The sequence below is a fragment of the Siphateles boraxobius genome, unplaced genomic scaffold, assembly GCF_051911475.1.
Source record: "Siphateles boraxobius isolate OS27281-9 unplaced genomic scaffold, OSU_SipBor_1 18, whole genome shotgun sequence".
NCBI lineage: Eukaryota > Metazoa > Chordata > Actinopteri > Cypriniformes > Leuciscidae > Siphateles > Siphateles boraxobius.
The window spans coordinates 2,956,059-2,978,833 of NW_027508788.1; the positions used below are offsets into that span (position 1 = coordinate 2,956,059).

The following is a 22,775-nucleotide window of genomic DNA, read 5'->3' on the forward strand; positions in this document are numbered from 1 at the left end:
AGGATTAATCTATATTTAATTTATAATTTATGCAGTTCAGACTATTTGATAACCTTATTCAATTTCTGTATATTTCAGTTTTATTTACACACAAAACATTAATGGTGAACATTTTTGACTTTATAAAATGATTATCTCAAGTCTTGTTATACATAGTTTAGTAGCCTACTTTTATTTTTGGTAGAATTTATCATTATAATCAACTTAATTATTTCCTGGATTTTGTAACACCATAGTCCCTAAATTTATGTAAATGCAGGAAATGGGATTTAAATCGGAAAAAATTCCCCCATTTTGTTTACCAAATGTTGCACAAATGTTATGCCAAATGTAAATATAAAAATTGAAATGCATTGCCATTTTACATATTACATTGTCATTTTGCATATTACATTTCAAACGGAATATTGCTACCCATATGCTTTCATAGTCTTGTAGCAGGTATTGAGAAGAGAATATTATTGTTATGATGGGTTATTTCATTGCTTCATGTAGTTTGTTATGGTGCAGTAGCGAAAGACTCCAGCAGGTTTCATAGACTTGGCAAATTCATTTGTCAGAAGATTGTAGGAACAGACATCTGTTATGGGCGTTCTTGGCAGTTTTTCTGAGGCTTTTATATTGTTCATATCGATATCGGAATTATATCGTATCGACCGAAATTAAGAAATATATCGTGATATAAAATTTGGCCATATCGTCCAGCCCTATGTTTTATACTTTCTGAACCCTGAAAGGCATGGCAAGCATGTTTCAATAGCCACTGCAGATGGTCTGCATACATCATTTACAACAAAGGGCTACTTTTATTGAGGGTATACAGAGAGATTTCCTTGGTTTAGTTGGTTTACTCGGAGCCATTCATGTTAAGTCGTTCTGTTTGTGTTAAAGTGTTAACTATTTCCCCAAGTTGCGTGGTGGTCTTGAGACGCTCCAGAGAGTTTTTGGCAACACACATAAGTTTGCCTATAAAAAGGATTTCTTTCTACATATTGTCTTTTCCAGAGCCCATAATAGAGCTTGTGGATAACAAGTCTTTAAAATCCTGCGTGGTGCTCAGCAGTCTGTTCGCGGTGAAACGGTTACTGTGGAAACCCTGTGGTCTGGTGTGGTGGCTAGCCTAACTGGAGTCGCTCATTTATAGAAGTAGTAATAGCCGTGTTTCTAATTAGGGAATGTGTTTCCGTAAATCTCTTCAGAGCGGGAGGATGTGTTCCAGTCTTAGCTTGTTGCTTGTACCGTGGTGACCAAAATCACACATTCGAGTGCGGAAGATGACATGGGTTTCTTGGCGAACGAAGCAGGCAAAGGAGCGTCACCCGGGGAGATCTTGAATCCCTGATGTGGTGGCACTTTGGCTTCCAGTGGTTTTACATTGTTTTTGTTTTGTTTTGTTTTTACAAAACATACCCTTACTGGAAAGAGACCGTGAGAAACGGCGTCCTTATTCAGTTCCAACTTAATTTCAAAGGCGCTCGGTTTTTTATTAATATAATTTTTTCTTTAAACTGCTCGTATGAAGTGCGCAAGAGGGAGCACTTAAAAAACTTCTGCGGAGGGGCCTCACAATGCCGTCCTTGTACTGCGATCTGGGCTCTTCTTGCTGCAGCGAGTAGAGGAATGGAAAAGATTATCCACAGGAATGTCTGGGGTGCCCTCAAACGCAGCGCTCCGCGTGACCGGCCAATGGGAGAGCTCAACCGAGTGGCGGGCTAATTTTTTCCTGATGAACTCAGCCGCCTGCTTCATAATGGAGTCTGATTGCCAGCGCTGAACTCACATATGGTCCATGTTTGCAGAGCCCAAATGACAGGACCACTTCTGTAGCGGGTAGAAGGAGACGATCGCTGGCTCAGATTTTTGTTGTTTCATTAGGGTTGGGTAAGGAGGAGGGTTTAGTCAGACTCATTTCAGACCACTTTCTCCTTCAGGTGTGGGTGTTTTTTCTTTAATTATTCACTTTTTATTGGCATTACTTAGCCTATCTTAAACTCAAGCTACTCCCTAAAGCCAAACCTTATTACTTCTAGCCACACTTAATTATATTGGTTGAGTCGCGGTGCATCTCTCAGCTTCATAAATTCTCCCAATTAATTTGGAGGCCATTTATTTTCCCGAGTTCTTGGAAACAACTTTTGCGACCCTATTGCGACAAGTGGCTGTAGAATTAACTGCATAAATTACTCTGCTCAAGGTGGGTGTGTTTTAGCTCAATGAAACATCGCCGGCAGCCTACAGAGAGCCAAAAAGAAAATGCGGTCAGGCTTTCCGAGACCAAAGCATGTGTTTGTAGACCTTGTGGTCGCACGGGAAAGGGAAGGGGCACTCTGGGGTCAAAGGGTGAGGGAGGTCAAGGAAAGGAGCTTTTTAGCTGCAACATGTTCCATGCTCCTTGTTTTTTAATTGGGTCTAGTTGGCGTCCATGCTCGCCCTCGCCACTTCCTGTTGCCCCGGGGCCGTCAAAAGGGGCCTGGAAACTCCAACTTGTTGATTATAGAGTCAGGCTCTTTATTCGCTCTGAAATCCATTACTACCCGGCATACAGGCTATTTTAATGGTAATATTTATTTAAACTGGGCTTCAAAGGTAACCCAGTGGAGAAATAACAATTCGGCTGCCATTCTTTAACATGTCTTTGTCATATGTACTCATGTTGGTTTATATTCTCACAGCGAGCCTGCAGTCTGTCATTATTTGGGTCGTAGCTGCCAAAAGAGTTTGGGCTAATTGGATTTCGAAGTTCATTTTCATCGGCTGTTTGATAAAGACCTGGCAGGAGTCCTAAACACTCCAGCCACCCCCGGTTTCTGCACCAATGAGCACATTCCATACGTCGGGAGTGTAATGAGGAGAAGCAAAACGAAAAGTTTGATCCGAGTGATCTCATCTGGGAGAGACGTTTTACTTTATTCCCTCATCAGCCCTGTGTAAACACTGGAAGCAAAGTGGGAGTCATGTGGCTCGTTGGGATGGAGTTTTCCCCGTGACGCTATGAAGCACTTTTTGTGCTAATCTGCCAGCTAATTGAAAGCAGCTTGCTTTCATGTCTTGTGTTACTCTGCCCATGCCTCTTGAAATGAAAATGATGGAAGACACATCTGTGATATTGGCTTTAAATAGGTTTTTTGGATCAGAGATGTCAGAGATGTCATGTATTAGCAGAGAGTGCAGTGTGTATGTCAGAAGACAATGTAACGCAGGCCATTGAACAGACATTTTTGGAGCTATTAGCATTGTTCTGGAGTGAAATATCTTTAAATATTTCACTTTCTCCAGCTAATAAAAGAACAATGATTAATATTAGATTTTGAAGTGTGTATTTCAGTCGTCATCCGTTCTTCAGTGATGATGATGATAATACTATTCCTTGTTGTTGGATTAATAATAATGATGATGCATGTATTGTTAATAAGAATACATTAATAAAACTTTTTACTATTATTATTGTTATTATAGATAATAGATGTTTTATGTTGTCCCGAACACTCCCTGCCATTGGATATGGCAAAGTAATTTTTTTTATTTAATTTGACATTTAAAAAAGTACATTTCTACTTTATTTTACTCTATTTTAAAAGACCACCCCTTGTGGGAGATATGTGGGTATAACCATCTCGTAGCATTTTTTGTGGCAAAATGGAGGAACAATACTGCGAAACTGTGTGTGAGTGTGAGTGTGTGTGTGAGATAAACTATTTGATTCACTGACCAACTTTGAAAGTGAGCCCAGCTGAAATTCTTAGTTACATGCCAGCCAATCAGAGCCAGAGCATGTGTGAAACAGTGTGAGTGGCAATAGTTAGAGAGATGGGGCCAAATCTGCAGGAGGAAGCAAAAGAAACCACAAAAAAAAGAGTGAGTTAAAAACAGAGGAAGTGGAGCTAACATTGGCACAGTGTGACAGCAGCCGCTCGTTGTGTCTGGGTCAGGGAAAAAATCAGAGCGACTAAGCCTTTGATAAATCTTTGAGCTCTTAATCTCTGTGTCCCACCATCACAGTGAAATCCTATCTCATTGTCACAGCTGACCGAGGGGTTTGGTGGGCGGCAACACCGTGTCTCGCTCTGCATCTCATTGCCTTCTGGGATATGCAGTCATTCCCTGACCTTCTCTGTCTGTTTCGTCATTAAGTTTTAATTTATGGTGATCATGGCTCAAGACATTAAATCAAAATTAACCCTGTTTACTTTTAAAAAAAAGCATTTACTGATCTTATTGTTATTAAATGATGCACATTGTTGAAGTAAAAACCATTTTTTTTTTATAATTTCTCGAAAAAAACTTTTTTAAATAAAATTTCTGAAATGTATTCAATTGGCCGACGTTTTTGAAAAACACAGATTTTTTTATTTGTTTTTTGTTTGCACCATGCATTGTTTTAGGATGAAACTTAGGGTGACATATAAAAACAATTGTGAATTTGATATATTGTGGCGTTAGAACCTCTCTTTTTTTCCATTCAGGTTGCGCAACAATATTTTCTTGCATACTTCGAGTCTTAGAACAGTAAGACATTCAGTGAGGCCCTTCCAAAGGAAGTGGCCAATCTGGGTGATTTATTTATTGATCCTGTTTTTTTTCTGGATGAATGTGTGCGGCTGCCCACACATAAATTACACTAGTTGTGCCCAGAGCTTCTCACTTATCTGTGACTGAAAAATACAGACTCTTTAGAAGTGTAAGTGTGTGTGTTTATGGAATAAGAGCTCCAAGTGTTGTTTGGATGGACGCCTCAGCTGAAGTCATCTGATTCCAATATGCATAAGATCTGTCCTGCCAGGGACAACAGGATGCTTTGGACACATAGGTTCACTGTGCATGCTGATTTTACAAACATAAAGTACTGACGTACTTTAGCACTGATCTTTCATGCTCCTTTGGGATGGATGGGGGAAAATTCAAAGGTCTTTGGGAATTACATGCAAAAATTGTTTGGATTAGGCAAGTTATGCATGTAATATGTGACCCTCTCCATCATTTTGAGTTATTTTGAATCAGAAATGCATCTATACTTTGAAATTTTTAAATACTTTTTTTCTTCCTATTTTTGAAAGAAGGCTCTTATGCTTGCCATACCTCTCTTATGCTTCCTGTTATGGCAGAGCTGAATCAGCAGCCATTAATGCCAGTCTTCAGTGTCACATGATCCTTCAGAAATCATTCTAATATATGTTGATTTGGTACTTAAGAAACATTTCTTACAATCATTGTTTAAAACAGTTGTGCTGCTTTTTTAGGGTTCTTTGATGAATAGAAACTGACCCCAAACTTAATCTCTCTCTCTCTCTCTCTCTCTCTCTCTCTCTCTCTCTCTCTCTCTCTCTCTCTCTCTCTCTCTCTCTCTCTCTCTCTCTCTCTCTCTCTCTCTCTCTCTCTCAGATTAAATATAAAAAAAATATTTATTTTTTTATGTTCATCTCAGCAGTTTCTCTTACGTCAGATGACGCATTGCTGCAATGTTGCACGGATATCATGTTTTGCCATACGTCTGCACATCGTCTGTTTGTTAACTGGACCGTGCCTTAGGCTTAGCAGTTGTCAAAGCTCAGGTGTCCTTTGGAAAGTGCACGGTCAGTTAGCTCTATCCACAAAGGCACAAGGAAGCTGGTTTCCCTTAGGATGGCCACTAAGAGCTTGAGAGGGCATCGGGGCTCGTAGGGGAGGTCATTGATGGGGTTCTGTCGTTATTTTGACGCTAAAATGATTAGACATACTTGGCATTATACCCAACGCTGTGGCGGAGGGGGGCGCAAACAACTGGAGCGATTGTTTGATCTGAATGCCACCAGAGCTGTTCTCATGAAGGCCAAGGTCAATGTTCAGACAACTGCCAGCGTTGCCATCTTTTGATACAGGTTAAAGAGGGCATGAGGTCACTGAACGAAAGGAGATTGTGACCTTTACAATGTCATATAGATGGCAACAGGGCCAGCTGAGTGTGCTAATTTGCTGCAAAGCATGCTGGGATACAGTCAGAATGGGAAGAATGTGTTACTTGTTGCCCATGTTTGCACTGGAAGTGGTTTGGTACTTTTACAGCTAATGGAAATGTCTTGTTTTGGTGCACCGCTGTTCAGGGACACACAGTATGAATCAGAGTTTCAGTTATCAGTCATACTTATATATATCCTACAGATTCAAAAGTGTACTCTGCAAATGTTCAATTTCACCAAAATGACACTTTATACAAAGACCCACCCCCAGCTATGTCCAGCAAGCTACCCCGTTCTCACGCAGAGAAAAATACAGCACTGACAGACAGGACAGACCAGGTTACTTTTGATAGGAAATCTCAACTTTCAAATTTGGTAATTTAAAAAAAAAGAAATTTAAACAATAAATACCATTTTTAACAAAAGGGTTCGTAACAGTGGCTCTTTAATGTCTATGACAGATTGCTGTAGAGCGTCAGTTAAAGCTGCTCGTGAACCAATCATCTCTTCCTTCTAGTTAATTTATAGCATCAAATATATGAATGAACATAAGAAGGAATGTTGTTTTAACCGGGGAAAGATGTCAGTTGTCCAAAGTCCAAATGTTAAGAAAGATGTCCAATGTTAATCTACTTACTCTCCTGTCTGCTTTGTCGGACAAAAATGGCAGATTCGGCGCATGGCGGATTATGATTGGCCAGATCGTATGTCAATCAAACTCCCTGCGAAGGGTCAATTGTACCCATGTTCTTTTTTTTATGCCATCCATTCATTCTGTGGATTCGGCTGCACATAGGCTGTTCCAGAGGAATTCTTGCAAAAAAGTTGACCTTTTACCACACACAAACATGCACTCCCCCGGTTTAGTTGAGGCTGCTGTGCATCTGGGAGGTAGAGAGCAGTGCATGTGTGCCCGAGCGAAACAAACGCCACAGGCTGAAATGGACTTGTGGACACGATGCCCCTGTGACATTGAGCTAATTGACTGATGTTGCCATGTAATAACGAATATATGAAAGTAAAAATCAAACACAATGCCATCAGGAATGACAGAGAGGGATTTTACAGTTGGTGTGAGGGGGAAGGATAAACGCTTTAGTCTGGATTATATTATTGAACCTGTTGTTAGTGGTTGAGTAGTTTATTAAATTTTGTATTTAAACTTCAATCTTTAAAATCCATGGAGGATTTTAAACATGACCAATTCATTTACATTCATTTTCATTTAAATCTATGCTAAAAAGTAGGACTATTTTTCAAGGCTAGTTTTGTGAACCGGTTCAATTAATTAATTGGAAGAATATAATTCAAAAGAATAATTAGTTAATAAATCCAACATCAATGTAAGTTTTTAGTTAAGTGTTTGTCTGGGTCAAATTTCATTCCAAAATCAAAAGAAATAATGTTTTGCACAACAATAATGAAACCCATTTTTAACTTTTTTGTTTTGTGAAAATAATGTACCAGTGTAATATAAATAGATGATAGTAACAAAAATTATAGTAGATTTTCTTTGTGTAACTTAACCCACAAAGAGACCGAGTGTGTCCGAGAGCGCGCTCGACAGTGCGCGAGAGAGAGCGAGTGTGTCCGAGAGTACGCTCGACAGTGCGCGAGAGAGAGCGAGTGTGTCCGAGAGCGCGCTCTACAGTGCGCGAGAGAGACCGAGTGTGTCCGAGAGCGCGCTCTACAGTGCGCGAGAGAGAGCGAGTGTGTCCGAGAGCGCGCTCGACAGTGGGCGAGAGAGACCGAGTGTGTCCGAGAGTACGCTCGACAGTGCGCAAGAGAGACCGAGTGTGTTCGAGAACGTGCTTGACAGTGCTCGAACCCCAGTAAATGTAACTGAAAAATATGACAGAACTTACAATTCATTGTTTTATAAATTAATTTAAAAAACTTTCCTTGCTTTTTGACCATTCCCTCCCCTTTATTAAATAAAATGATAATAATTAGCAAGTGCCAGTGTGTTGTATTTCGTGAAATTAGTTATTTAATATTTTTTAAATGTAATTTTATAATTGCAATATAGATATTTCATTTAATTATATCTTTGTTATTACAAATAAGCAAAAAAGCAAATTACAAACAATATGACAAATACTATAAGAGACATACAATAAAATAAACAGTGCTTCATTTCTTTTTTGAATGCTACTGTTAAATAGACCTAGTACTGTAGCTGAAAAAAATAAAGTCTTCACTCTACAAATTAACTATAGACTGATTCTTAATAAATAGATATAATTATTCAGTCAAGCATTGGGTGATTGTCTATTTTCTGTTGTTTCATTAACATTAATTACACCGAATATTAGGCTGCTGGTCCGGCCCTTTAAGAAGTGCACGTAGGCTACCCAATGGAACACATACGATTAATTTTTTACAAACAGTTTACTTTCACTAAAGACATACCCGACTGTCTTTACGTGAATACTTGCCAGGACGTACATTTTTACCTAGAATTTTGATTATTCAATCCAAATAATCCACGAAAGAGAACTGAAGTCGCGATCGCATGCTGTGTGAAAGGCATGTGCGAGCGCTTCAGGTCTGAGCACGTCCCGCGCTTTATTTTCTCATGCATGCATGTTTAGCTTTGCGTATATATTTTACTGTTCTGCTTCCGTTGTTTAGTGAATGAAAACAGTGGAAGCAGAGCTCTGCACACACATCCTGACTCCGGCTGTCACACATCGACGCAAATTAAAGAAATACCGATCTTATTATTTAGAGTGCTGTCACTCTTAAAGTACCGGTACTAATAAAATTTCACATCGTACCGATTTTAATTGCTGGGTATCGCGATGCCTTTCTAGTACCGGTATATCGTGCAACACTACTACAGGCAGGGATTGTGAATAAACTGGTGTGCATAACTCATTCAGAAGATGTGCTTTCCTGTTGTCTCGGCCGGGTGGATTGCTTTTCACTTCCAGCTGAGCTAGTCATCTAGCTCTCATTTAGTCCTCTTTTTCTTTTCCTACTTATCTTATGCAGAAGAGGCCAATCCCTGGAAAGGGTTAACCATGTTTATGTGACGGAAGCAAGGGCTGTTTTAATGCTTATGAAAGCGGACATTCTCAGAACACCGTGTCCCTATCTGCTAATGCTTTTCAAGCGAAGATGTCCAAATGGAGAGGAAACAATTGGGATTGAAAGCAGAGATTAGTGTAAAGAGACACCTCCGCAACGCTTTTCCCTTTTTCTGGATTACACTCTTTCATGTATATTTGTGTGTACATGCAGCCTTGATTATGTCTTTAATCTCCATCCAAAAGTGGACAACTGTTACTCCAGCTGTGCAGACAATGTTTCTGCCGTTTTACTGAGCGTTGTCCGGCATCTGATTACAGTGCAGGCACATCCCTCTGGGCCGACGGGGCTCTGTCCTCAACAGGGAGCTGTGCGGCTCGCTCACATCATGTGTATTCAATCCCTCTGCGATGCAGATTATCATTGTTTCTCCCAGCTCCCGCTTTTCTGATAATACTCCAAAATCAGAAATGGCAAATAAAGCAGCTGTTTGTAACCCAAGCTGTTAATGCGGGCACGTCGCTGTTTATTTAACAACTCTCCCGCCATCTGGTCTGTTATATTGCAGTACGCGGCAGACACGTGTGCAGAAGATCAACAGCATTACACAATAGAAATGAGCTGTACGACCAGTGTTGCAAACTCTGCATCTTTGTCGCTAGATTTAGTGACTTTTCAGACCCCTTTAGCGACTCTTTTTCCAAAAAATCACCTAGCGACTTTTTTGGGAAAACCTTATCTAGTTTCCGAGACTCGCCGGTACTGCCGCAAGAGGGCAAGTTCTTGCTTTCCCGCCATGTGCACACCTCTCTCAGTGCCTTCTCTGTTCAGTGAGAGGAGCAGCCCATTCAGTTAAAATAGATTTTAGTGGAGATTAATTGCTTGGAAGGGAGAGCTGGTTAATAAGAGCAGTCTTAATTAGTCAGGTTTCAGTCATTATGTCATACAGAAACAGAAAAATGTATAAATTAAAACCAGTTGTATTAATTATTTGGCTGTATTAAAATATAGTATGTGAACAGAGTAGTAGAGAAGAAAACAAATGCAAAAGGCTGACTACGCAGAATGTGACACTGACATCATGAATATGCTAATTAGCATATGACGTTATCTAGCAATTTTTCAAGCAGGCTTTAGATGCTTTCCATTGAAAGAGGTTGGCTACAGCGTGTGCGACTTGCTTTCTATCGAGCGCAGCTTTAGTTCAGACAGGCCACGTAGGCATAGGCTGCGATCAGCTGACTTGGTCAGGTGTCAAAACACTCCAACCACTACCATTCTCCTATCAGACTGGGAGGATATATGGGCACTATTGCCCGGGAAACATGATCAAACTGCAGGCAACCCTCCCACTATAAGTATCAAGCATACTTCCGTGCACTTTCTGGCTGTTGTTTTCTTTGTTTCAGATTACCAAGGCTTCCAAGTCCTAGCGTCACAGGCATCATTGCCGAGAGACACTCATCCTCACAGCCAAGCTACTGTATAGACGTCCCGGATTTCACTGCTACGTCTACATGTTAAAACTGTTGCTTAAAGACATTTACTAAACTGTCTTAAATCCGTATTTCACTCAAGCTGGTGGTTCTATGGAGCGTTAATGCTCAAGCTCTGTATGTTATAAATTATGGAGCAAGAACCCCCATAAGGAACCATACCGCCAAAGACAAACTCAAGTAACTTGCCAAAGTGCTCTTGTCTGAAATGGCACTAATTCACCCTACACTCTTGCTCCCTCGCAGCTCAGTTATTCAAATCCTGATGCTCAAATGATATGGTAAGGGATACCAACCGTCTGGGTTTAGGCACTTTCCAATTCAGAGCAGGTCAATAACAGGTTCACATATGGATTTGATGCCTGACTAGCGATCATACTATGAAAAGCGAAATGCTCAAAATGCTTTGCTCAACCGCAAGCAGGGCTGGCTTTGCCCATCCATCTGCATGGTAGAAGGTCTATCAGTAGGGCCCTATAATTTCCACAATCACAGAATCGCGGACGTAATCGCGGAATTGGCAAATTAACGCAGAATCTACTGTTAATGTGGAACTTTGCGGAATTTTACATATTTGGAATGAAATTCTCTTTTGTGTATGTCTGGGGAAAATGCAGACCGGGGGAAGCAAATCTGGGCAACAGAACCCCTCCCATCATTTCAGCTGCCCCTCTCCCTTCAAAACAATGAAAGCATGGCGAAGTGCTCTCCACGGCTCTGCTTTTGTCAGCGAAAAAGTTAATAAACTTGACGCTAAGCGTCCGAGTGACAGAGTGTGTCCTAGAACGCGCTCGACAGTGCGCGCGAGAGACCGAGTGTGTCCGAGAACGCGCTTGACAGTGCACCAGAGAGACCAAGTGTGTCCGAGAGCTTGCGCGAGAGAGACCGAATGTGTCCAAAAGCGTGCGCGAGAGAGACCGCGTGTGTCCGAGAGCGTGCGTGAGAGAGACCGAGTGTGTCCGAGAATGTGCTTGAGAGAGACCGAGTGTGTTTGCGAGAGAGGCCGAGTCTGTCCAAGAGCATGCGCGAGAGAGACCGAGTGTGTCCGAGAGCTCGCGCGCGAGAGAGACCGAGTGTGTCCGAGAGCGCGCGCGCGAGAGAGAGACCGAGTGTGTCCGAGAGCGCGCTCGACAGTGCGCGAGAGAGACCGAGTGTGTCTGAGAGCGCGCTCGACAGTGCGCGAGAGAGACCGAGTGTGTCTGAGAGCGCGCTCGACAGTGCGCGAGAGAGACCGAGTTAGTCCGAGAGCGCGCTCTACAGTGCGCGAGAGAGACCGAGTGTGTCCGAGAGCGCGCGCGCGCGAGAGAGACCGAGTTAGTCCGAGAGCGCGCTCGACAGTGCGCGAGAGAGACCGAGTGTGTCTGAGAGCGCGCTCGACAGTGCGCGAGAGAGACCGAGTGTGTCTGAGAGCGCGCTCGACAGTGCGCGAGAGAGACCGAGTGTGTCTGAGAGCGCGCTCGACAGTGCGCGAGAGAGACCGAGTGTGTCTGAGAGCGCGCTCGACAGTGCGCGAGAGAGAGCGAGTGTGTCCGAGAGCGCGCTCTACAGTGGGCGAGAGAGACCGAGTGTGTCCGAGAGTACGCTCGACAGTGCGCAAGAGAGACCGAGTGTGTCCGAGAGCGCGCGCGAGAGAGAGGCCGAGTGTGTCCGAGAGCGCGCTCGACAGTGCGCGAGAGAGACCGAGTGTGTCTGAGAGCGCGCTCAACAGTGCGCGAGAGAGACCGAGTGTGTCTGAGAGCGCGCTCCACAGTGCGCGAGAGAGACCGAGTTAGTCCGAGAGCGCGCTCTACAGTGCGCGAGAGAGACCGAGTGTGTCTGAGAGCGCGCTCAACAGTGCGCGAGAGAGACCGAGTGTGTCCGAGAGTACGCTCGACAGTGCGCAAGAGAGACCGAGTGTGTCCGAGAACGTGCTTGACAGTGCTCGAGAGAGAGAGACTGAGTGTGACTTTTATTTAAACTAATATAATTTATTTTAGTGGACAATTTAAAGCACATAACCATTAATATTTTGTTGTTACCTGAAGTACTTCGAGTGCAGTGTTTGCATCATGCAGTATTTTTCCTGAAAAGTACTGAGTAAATGTGATGTTTGTTACCTCAATAATTTTAAAGACATTCCTGTTTTATTTGTGTACATTTTAATCATTAACATTAAAAGCACACTCTTTTTACGACTAAAATAACAGTAAAGGGTAAAAACAAAACTGAATTCCCAAAAATTAAAACGGAAAAATGGAATTTACAAAAATTAAAAGAATTTAACAACATTTTAACAGAAATTGCTAAAAATATACAACGAAATTTTGAAAAAAATAAAACTGATTTTATATGGCCCTATATCAGGTTGCAAGTACTCATGGTGTGTTTATGCCGAAAGGGTAAACTGAGTTATGGGACTTTTTGTGAGAGTCAATATCTCTCTCATTCCTGTCAGTGTTGCTTATCTGTGGCAGGCAGGTTTCAAACGTCATAACTGGAATAATGTTCAATCTTTAAAAGGTGATAAAATGAGGCAGAATTCACAAAAGAGTGACAGCGTCCTCAAGGTTGAATTGACTGAGGACGTGCAGCCAGTATCCTTTTGTTTCTTTTGCTTGTAATCCTTCAAAGTCACTCTTAGTTCCTCCTTGTGTTGATTCAAATGAAGAGTACCACTCTAAAATTAAAAGCCTTTACTTAGGTCTGCCCTTCTCCAGTCATATCCTTTTTGTTTTTCAGCTTGTATAAAAAGCTTTTGTAAAATTCTTTAATGTTATGCTTTTTGTGTCCCATGCATCGCTTGTCTGAGGTAGAGCGGTGCATTAGAGCAACACAAATCCAGTGTAAGCTGTGACTTATCACCTAACACGCAAGTAACCAGATTACATGCTTTCAGCTAATTGTGGGTCAGAGTTGCAAACAACTTGTCGTCTCCTGATTTAATTGATGGGCTAAACTCATCAATTATGGATCATGGAATGTTTTCACCCAACATAGCACCCATTTTTTTTTCTTCCAATTATGAAATTGTGCTCTCCTGGAAACATCCTTCTTAAACTGTTAACTGTGTTTAGTAACATAGATGCTGGTTTCTAGCTGGTCCAATGTGGTTATTTACTGGTCCAAGCTGTTTTTAGCTGCTTCACGCTGGTCATTTGCTGTTCTAAGATGGCTCTAAGATGGTCAATAACTGCTGCAAACTTGTAGAGCATCTTAGATTAGCAACAAACTAGCTACTTGATGTACTGGTAGTTTTTTGTGATATGTTTTTGGAACATGGTGGTTGGTTGACCAGCTAATAACCGGTGTGTGGAACAGCAAATGACCAGTTTGGAATAGCTAGAAACAATCCACCATGTTAAACTGGATAGTCTAGCAGGATGGTGGGTAAAGGTACTTTCTTAGGGGTTTTGGTTAAAGTTAGCATGTGAACATCGCTAGTTTTAGAATTACAAACACTTCAGAGCAAAAGAGGATTTTGAATGTTTAACTTCTCTGCTCTTATTGTTTTGAATTAAATCTTGTAAACAACTTCAACAACAGCTGCGATGTGCAATTTTAATGCAATCTGAAAACTGTTTTATGTGCAGAGAATTGGAAGCGGCCAGATAGATGTTTCTCATCCTCTCCTCAGACACAAGCGGATTTGTAAAAAGGGCATTTTTAGCATGTGTTCTGCCTCAGTGTGCAGGAATTGTTAGGTTTGCTTTAGGACTGTTGAGTACAGTGGGCTCTTTCCATCAGTTCGCTATGGACACTCCGTCTCTGTTAAACTTCACAAGGCCTTTTGAGCAAAAGTTTTTGGACTGCATGTGCATGTGTGAAAGACAGAAAAAAACGACACTGCTGCAAAGATCTGTGTATTCTCATAAAACCTGCATTTGTAAGTGTGTGTGCATATCCCACTGCACCTTCTCTCCAGGAAGAGAGCCTAGAGACTTCCTGTTTGTGCTAAGAGTGAAAGGAAAAGCCTAAAAAGTTAAAGCAGACACAAACATGATAAAAACACACCCACACCTAAACATAACTGCAGTATTAACGCAAAAAGCGGATCAGTTTACTATTGTTCAGCTTAGGTGGAACAATCTACGTACTTTGATTATATTATTTGAATATTATTTACTTCTAAAAACAGCAAGCAGAGTTATTTTTATCTCGTCAAATTTTCTTTAACAGTACATTTTAGGTAAATTTTTTTGGTTTAAAATGCACCTTTTTTAAATCTTCAAAGAGTTTATTTACTCAACAATAACAAAGTTTAGATGTTTTTGTTTGTAATTTAAACAGTTTAAGTAAAATGTAGCGTCTTTGTGATGCATCTTTCATATTCAAGAGTTTTTTTTTTCGTCAACAATAATGAAAATGAAACAAAAGCAAAGTGTTAGTAATTTAAACAAATATTTTCAGCAGTATTTTTGTTGATGGATTAACACGTTGTATCCTCCTACATATGTAAACACTCTAATATGACCCAAACAAACAAACCTCGAATAGTTGAGAAAAAAGTAATCATCCTCATGATGCATTTTTATTTTATTTACATATTTGGCTGAACAATAATGTAAACGAGCTAAAAAAGAAGCTTTGTGATGATAAAAAGTTTTCGCAAAAATTTAAACAAACATCATTAGTAATGTTGACTAGATTAACACTTTTTTTTTTGTCCTCTATGTGAACACACTCATGTTTCTCAAACACAAACTAATCTATATTTAAAGTTCTTATCTGTGTAAACAAATGCATAAAACTGCATTCATTTCCCCAGATAATCACTTCAATCAACTAACTGGCCTGTTTACATTTAAACGCATATTCTTTCTTAGCCATTTTCACATCTGTTTCCAAATACATATGAATACAGAAAGCAATTAAATGTTCACTTTTTTTTTTTTTTTCGCGACAAAGGAGCTCTGCGGGCTGTCATTTATCAGGACTCCGGGCTCTTTGTTGTAATTGACATGTAATCCGTCGGGTCTTTTCTGCAGAACAGATGTCACAATTGTTGTTGCAGTTGCTCATTGCTTTAGCTCATTGCTTGGAGGAAAAAGCGGAAAAGGTTTAAAGCCTCTTCGTCGTACACTTCCAATCACAGGCATATGGCAACAGATAGATGCTTTCTCAACCCACAGATAACGCACCTCAGCGCAGGCACGGAGTCGCTCTGGACCATTGAGTCAATAGAGATGCTCCAGGCTTTGTGATCTCCTCCTTTGTTGATAGAATGAGTGCAGATCGGTTCGAAAGACATTAACCTTTGCCTTGCGGGTAATTCCCATTTATCTTGCTTCATTATACAATTGATTGGCTGAGCACACAGTAGTAATGTGGACGCAGGAGAGGATACACTGACTGGTGGACTCCAAGCAAGTGGCGAAACACTGACTGTTTCCTTCTGTTGTCTAACCCTCATCATTTCATTTGCTCTGGCTGATGCGTTTCTATTTAAATGGGGGCAGTTGTGAGTCCTAAACTGTTTTTAAGTGGACTTCTAGATGGTTGCTATAGGTGTTTGGTCAAGGGCCCAAATATATATTACTTTCTGGTCCTTTTGATTATCACTTTTATTCTTCTTCCAATGCAAGTTTATGAGATCATCCACCGAAAATTGTTAGTCTGATCGTTTGTAGTTGACGCTCTTCATAATTCACCCTACAAATGGCTTACTTGCAGTTGTTGCTACACATTAAACTGGGAGAAAGTGTTTTAGCATCAGAATATGAGACTTCATCTTTAAAAGCAGGGTTTTCGATTATTTAATGGCTTCTTTTAGTGACAGGTGGTTAGGTTCCCTCACAATACTGAGAGATGTTTGTTTCATGTTCTGCCAGTCGCTTTTTCCCTTCACCTGCTTTAAATACTGTCAATTAAAAATGATTTGTGAGACTCAAGTCGCCATGACAGCACTCTGGATCAACAAATTATTTTCACTTGGACAAGTAATCCGTCAAATTAAATAGGATGCATTACAGATTTAAGAATCCGCTGTCAGTGCACATATCCGTGTTTTTGTGCACATACATTTCAGCTTGTTTGTCAGAGCCGTCCATTGAATTCATGGCGTCAGGGACATATTTTAAATGTGCAATATCTTTTACATCATATTTAATGACCAAAAAAAGAATAATAAACAAAATATATTAATACAAATATTTTATAATGTAATATAGTTTATATATACAGTATATGTGTGTGTGTGTATATATATATATATATATATATATATATATATATTTACACACACACATACACATATATATATTAGGGGTGGAAAGGTACACAGAAGTCACGATTCGGTTCATACCTCGGTACAGACATCACGGTTCGGTACGATTTCGGTACAATGGAGTGAAAAGCGAAACAAAAATGCAGAAGGTATTTTTATAAATGTCTTAAGCCTTGTATTTTTTAAATAAGTTTTAATAATAAAGGCATAGAACCAGTTTATTTGTAGTGCACTGACAACAGTTGTATATACTTTAATTAGTTTATTAATTAAATTAATAAAAAGACAAAAATACCTTGCGATATGTTTGGTAATTGTACCTGAATGAATTTAAAATGAATTTGCTATATTTCAGATCGATATATTTGTTTTCCCTCATTTTAATTAACCCTAACTTTATTCTCATCTGAATTATAAATAATTGATTTCCGTATAAAATAATACTACCATTAAAAACCACATTTGATTTTCTTTTTTAATCAATGTAGAATGTGTAACTTAAAAATAAAACTCTGTGTGTGTGTGTGTGTGTGTGTGCGCGAATTTGGTTGGGTGACAGTTGTAGGTTACAGTCTGACAAGAGTTTAGAGTGTGACAAAAGCACAATGTTGTGTTTTATTGCGAGTGTAAGTTACACAAATATATGTAAACATTTTGCAGTTTGAATGATGTCCTGTATGAACAAAATGACGGAGTATGTTTTTATGTTTCCACTGTTCGATCGCACCCGCGCCTCTCTCTCTCACACACACACACACACACACACACACACACACACACACACACACACACAGTTCGATCGCGCCCGCGCCTCTCCCTCTCTCGCGCGCGTACACACACACTACAGCATTTGCAATATTGATTTCGCATCCAGTTCATTATGCTACGTTCAGACCAAACGCGAATTGAGCGAAATTTATTGCTATTTAGAGTTTTATTTATTTTTATACCGTGTATTCTCCGTGTAAATTCGTGCACCGAACCGTGACGCCCGTACCGATTCGGTTCAATACGAATACATGTACCGTTCCACCCCTAATATATATATATATAGATATATATAGATATAGATATAGATATTAGTGGTGGGCATAGATTAATTTGTTTAATCTAGATTAATCTCACTGTAATCTTGTAATTAATCTAATTTAATATAGATTAAAATGGCTCATTTGAATTCTGCCGAAAGCATTCAGAATATGTGTGCTACCCAAATAAATAAACTCGCAGGTAGTTTGTAAGATAGGCAAGGGCGGAGCTAGACTCTCAGTACAGTACAACCCTCTGCTACCAAGTCATTTTCAAATTAAAACCGTAAAAGAAACCTGTAAAATATCTGATTAATGCATATGTAATAATGTGTCACTTGTTGAGCAAAGACTATCTCGTTCTTTTCTTTTTAATGCGCCCAATTTATATTTTCTCTCCATTTTCGTAACTATTCTCTACATTATACATTCGCTCCTCACGCCACCCACAGTACTCCTGAGGCAAGTAGGCCTTATACGCTGTGTTTCGGTTCATTTATGACTCTCAAGACGAGTTCCAGTTCACGCGCCGGCGCTTCCGTGTCGTGATTATCTATTGTCTGCTATATTTACTTCTTATTTATTAAATCCAGGCAATTGGTTGATGAAACATTGATTTAAAATTAAGATACAATTAATACAAAACGAAATTCACCTTAATGAAAGGCTTTCTGTCTGATGTCTCTGTGAAAGTTTTAAAGCAATCTTTCAGTGCCGCTTTCAGAGCGCTCACGTCCGTAACTGGGAACTGAATATTTTATGTTCTGTGGAGAGCCAACCCTTCTTCTTCCGGTGGGTAGTATTACTTTTGCCACCTAAAAGTTAAAGTTTTTTTGTGTCACGTCCGTTACGGATGTGTATTTCCCTCATATTAAATATAAAACGCATAGACTGATATTTTTCTAATGTCTGGACTCCTTTATTAAGGGAGTATGGATAAACAGACGTTTCAATATATTGGTATTAAATGCCCCCTACAGTGCAATTCGGCTAGGTATACATCTGCGCTAAAATATCAAGGTGAAAGTCATCATAGCTTGCGTAGTATAGACCCAGCTCCCAACTCAACTTTGAGATTAGATTAACGGCGATTTTTTTTATCGCCCGATAAGTCTCAAGTTAACGTAGCACGTTAACGCCGATAACGGCCCACCACTAATATATATATACATACACACACACACACACACACACATACATATATATATATATATAAAATGTATGTATATATTAACTATATTACATAATATATTTTCTTTATTATTCTTGTATTCTTATTCTTATTATTCTTATAATATTTGAATAAATATTAATTATAAATAATTTAAGAGAGCTTTTAAGACATTAAATACTGATTTAATTCAGCTGAGAGCAGTTGTTTGTCTTGGCCAGGGACAAGTATTTTAAATGTGCAGTGTCTTTTCCCTATTACTGTAAATTAATTAAGTTACAGTATGTAATTAATATAATTAATAATAAATGTATACAATATTGCTCTGTGTATTATTATAATGAAAACATTGCTTTATTCATATTCTATATTTTTGTTTGTTTGTTTTTGACGGATAAACCTGCCTTAAAATGTAACTATTCCAATTAATTTTATGTGTATATCATTATTATAATCTAAGAGAGCATTTAAGACGTTAAAGCCTGATTTAACTCCACTTGCAGAGCTGCATGCAGAGAATGACTCTGTTGCTAATGATTACATTTCCCACTCTGAGGTCTCACTGTTTGGACCCGTCAACATGGAGGTCTCCTGCTGCACGCCTGACTGAATGACTCAACGTTTCCTGAGACATCTGATGAGGGTCGCTGAGGGGCCGTGACCCTTAAACCCCCGTCACTCTGTTAGCCCCTGACAGCATGAAGCCGTACACTCCTGGCTGTTTGCGTCTCGTTGAGAAGCTATGACCTGGGTCTCTCAACTCAACGCCTTGCTTTTTCCTTTTCCTTTCTAAGGTGGAAGGAACAGGAAAACAAGGTAGAAAGGAGATGATGGGGGCTTGGGAGGAGACTCTGATAGTCTACAGAGGATTGTGGGAACTCTGCGATAAAGGCTGGAGCTTAATCCCACGTAAAGCTGGTGTGTGTGTGATCTGCAGCACTCACACGGACCTTTCGTGATCATTAGAAATGTGTTGCGTGTTTGAGTGAGGCTTCTTATAGGTTATCTCTGAATAGTTCAGTTGTTTTTTTAACGTTTCTAAATCATTTCCATAATTATTTAGTATTATTTTGCTTTTGAACTGTGTGTGGTCTGAGGTATTCTGAGCGTTGTTGTCACTAAATACTCCCGATGAAGGAGTGAGTGAGTGAGTGAGTGAGTGAGTGAGTGAGTGAGTGAGTGAGTGAGTGAGTGAGTGAGTGAGTGAGAGTGAGTGAGTGAGTGAGTGAGTGAGTGAGTGAGTGAGTGTGTGAGTGAGTGAGTGAGAGAGCGTTTTTTGTGCCATGCCTTTACTGGAATTTGGAGCAGGAGCTGATCTTGTTTTGCTGCTTTATGAGTCTGAGTGGATGTCTGTAATTGAGGTTATGGGTGATTAAACTCTCCATGCCCCACACAAACCTCTAACCAGCCATCAGTCAGTGTCACCCTGCGCTCAGCCTGGGACTGACTGACTTACTCATGCCCCATTCTACCCCTCCCCCCTTCTACATGGGATGCTTTGTAAAGTCAGATTGGCTTGAAATTTAAACAGTTTAATGACCTTATGTGTGTGTATATATAAGGAGGGTGTGTGGTGTTTGCCTTTTCTGTGCATTTTCATGTTTTCAGAGGTTGCTGTGTTTTTTTTGGTTTGTTTTACATTTTTAGCCATTCAAACAGTGTGCATACTGCATATGTAAGTGTGCACGTTTAAGTGTGTAAGCATGCATGCATTTATAAATATATTTAAGTAAAAAATCTGATGATAAAATCTTTTTTAAACTTGATGTAACACGAGTTAAAATCAAGACACAACACAATAATACTAAGTATACATAATTGTAAAAAAGCTTACTGTATGCATGCATACTTATAGATTAGCGTTTCTCAACGGGGGCGTTTGGACAGTGTTGGGGGGCAGTGTGAACGAGGCAGCAGAGAGGGGGGCGCTCAGGCACAAATGGGGGGCGTGTTTTCTAAATCAGAGTCAGCTGCAAACATATCTCCATCTCCGTTGTAAAGCAGATGCGCTTTTAGAGATTATTACATAATCAGATGGTATTTGCTTTCGATTTGAATCTGTTCGTTTAAAAGTGGATATTTCAAGCTTTATATATGGTAGGCTATATTTCGTTTCAGTTCATTTTTTAGATGCGCTCCAGTTAACGGAGATCATGAAAGCGAGCCTGATTGTTTTATTTTATTTTATAAAAGCCCAACGTTTTCTTGTTATTGTGAGTTTACACAAATAAAAGTAGTCGCGAATGATGTATTATTCTTTTCTGTATGACCAGTATTTTAAGTTGTTTCCACTGTGTTAAGAGGATCATGAAGAGGTCATGGGGGCGTTTGGTTCTCAACCACTTTTCTTTTTTTTTAACACTGTTATTGTTCATTATCTGTAGTTCAGTAATTATGCATACTGTGTGTGTGTATATATATATATTAGCATATAAAATATTTTTGAGTATTTTGAATAAAATAATATTTTCAATAATCTGGTGATTTTAAATATTTAAAAACAAAACTTTCTATCTTTTTTATTTATTGTAAACTTGACATTATGTATCACTTGAGTGACAAAGCAATAATACTGCAAATGTACTGCAGCAGTGTGTATACGTGTGCATACACTATGTAAGTTTGCACGAATTAGGTTTTGTGGCGTGTTCGGGCACGTGATTTGTGTTTTTGGTATTGCGATGGCCTGAGGCCTGATGATGTTTTCTGGCCTAATTGGCATGTTAATGTAGACACTGTGGGTGGGAAGGAATATGCTGGAAGCTAATGTGTCTTATCAGGACAGGCGGTGAGTGACCGCTGGGGGAGACCTGTCCTCCTCGGCTCCAGAAACTCAGCTGCGTCTGTATGGCCTGGGATTTATACACACGTGTCTATGCTTACATGTCTGTTTGTGTAGGTGGTGGTGGTGGGGGGGGGGGTTCTTCGATAACAGTTTGTTTATTATGTGTGGGTTAGAGTATAGCTGTCTTCATTAGCCTGATGTGAGCAAGAGGGAGTGGGGTGAGTTCATTGAGTCTGGCAATAGTGTCATGTCAGGTCAGCTGTGCCATATAATCACTGCTTATAGTGGGTGTATATTGTGTGTATATATATGTATGTGTGTGTGTGTGTGTGTGTGTGTATATATATGTATGTGTGTGTGTGTGTGTGTGTATATATATATATATATATATATATATATATATATATTAGGGCTGCAGCTATCGATTCTTTTTGTAATCGATTAATCTAGCACTTGATCTATTAATCGAGTAATCGGATAATTTTTTGTGTGTTTTTAAACAACTAAATCAAATAATGCCTAACGAAAATGATGTGGCTGTAAATTGATCAAGCATTTGGCTTTTATTTCTCAAAAAAAAAAAAAAACGTATTCCAACTCCAACATTTGGCTCTAAAACTAGGCCTATTTATTAAAATTTTTACCCATTTAGTATAAGTGCCAACAATGTTCTATGCTCAATTACTTTGGTAGCCAATTAAAATGTCTTCCCCAAAAGTACGAGTGGATTTGGTGAAGCCGGCTGGGGAATTTCATTTTTTGTTGTTGTCTGTAACTATTTGGAAGACGTGACATACAAACAAGGTCTCGCAAAGACTGCAATACAATATGTGTTCCTCCATCACGTCGCGGTGTATACAGTGAATGCATGCTGAAATTATTGTTGCGTGGCTACATGAAAGTTTAAGCATATGTGATGCATTGCTGCAATTGATCTGACTGGCGCGTGAGAGAGACGAGGGTGTGTGTGTGTGTGTGTGTGTGTGTGTGTGTGTGTGTATGTAAGTGAAGGGGTTCACACACCGAACGCAACTTTAATTATTTGCGCGAGTAGATTATACAAAGTCAGTGCAAAGACGCGAATAGACGCATCATTCGCGCCGGTCGTCGCGAATAACGCGAACGTC

General features: G+C 39.9%; 1 protein-coding gene across 2 annotated transcripts in view; it reads left to right on the forward strand.

Annotated features, from left to right (window-relative positions):
• Positions 1 to 22,775, forward strand: part of rxraa (retinoid X receptor, alpha a) — a 122,254-nt gene that overhangs the window by 45,322 nt on the left and 54,157 nt on the right. The window lies entirely within an intron of this gene.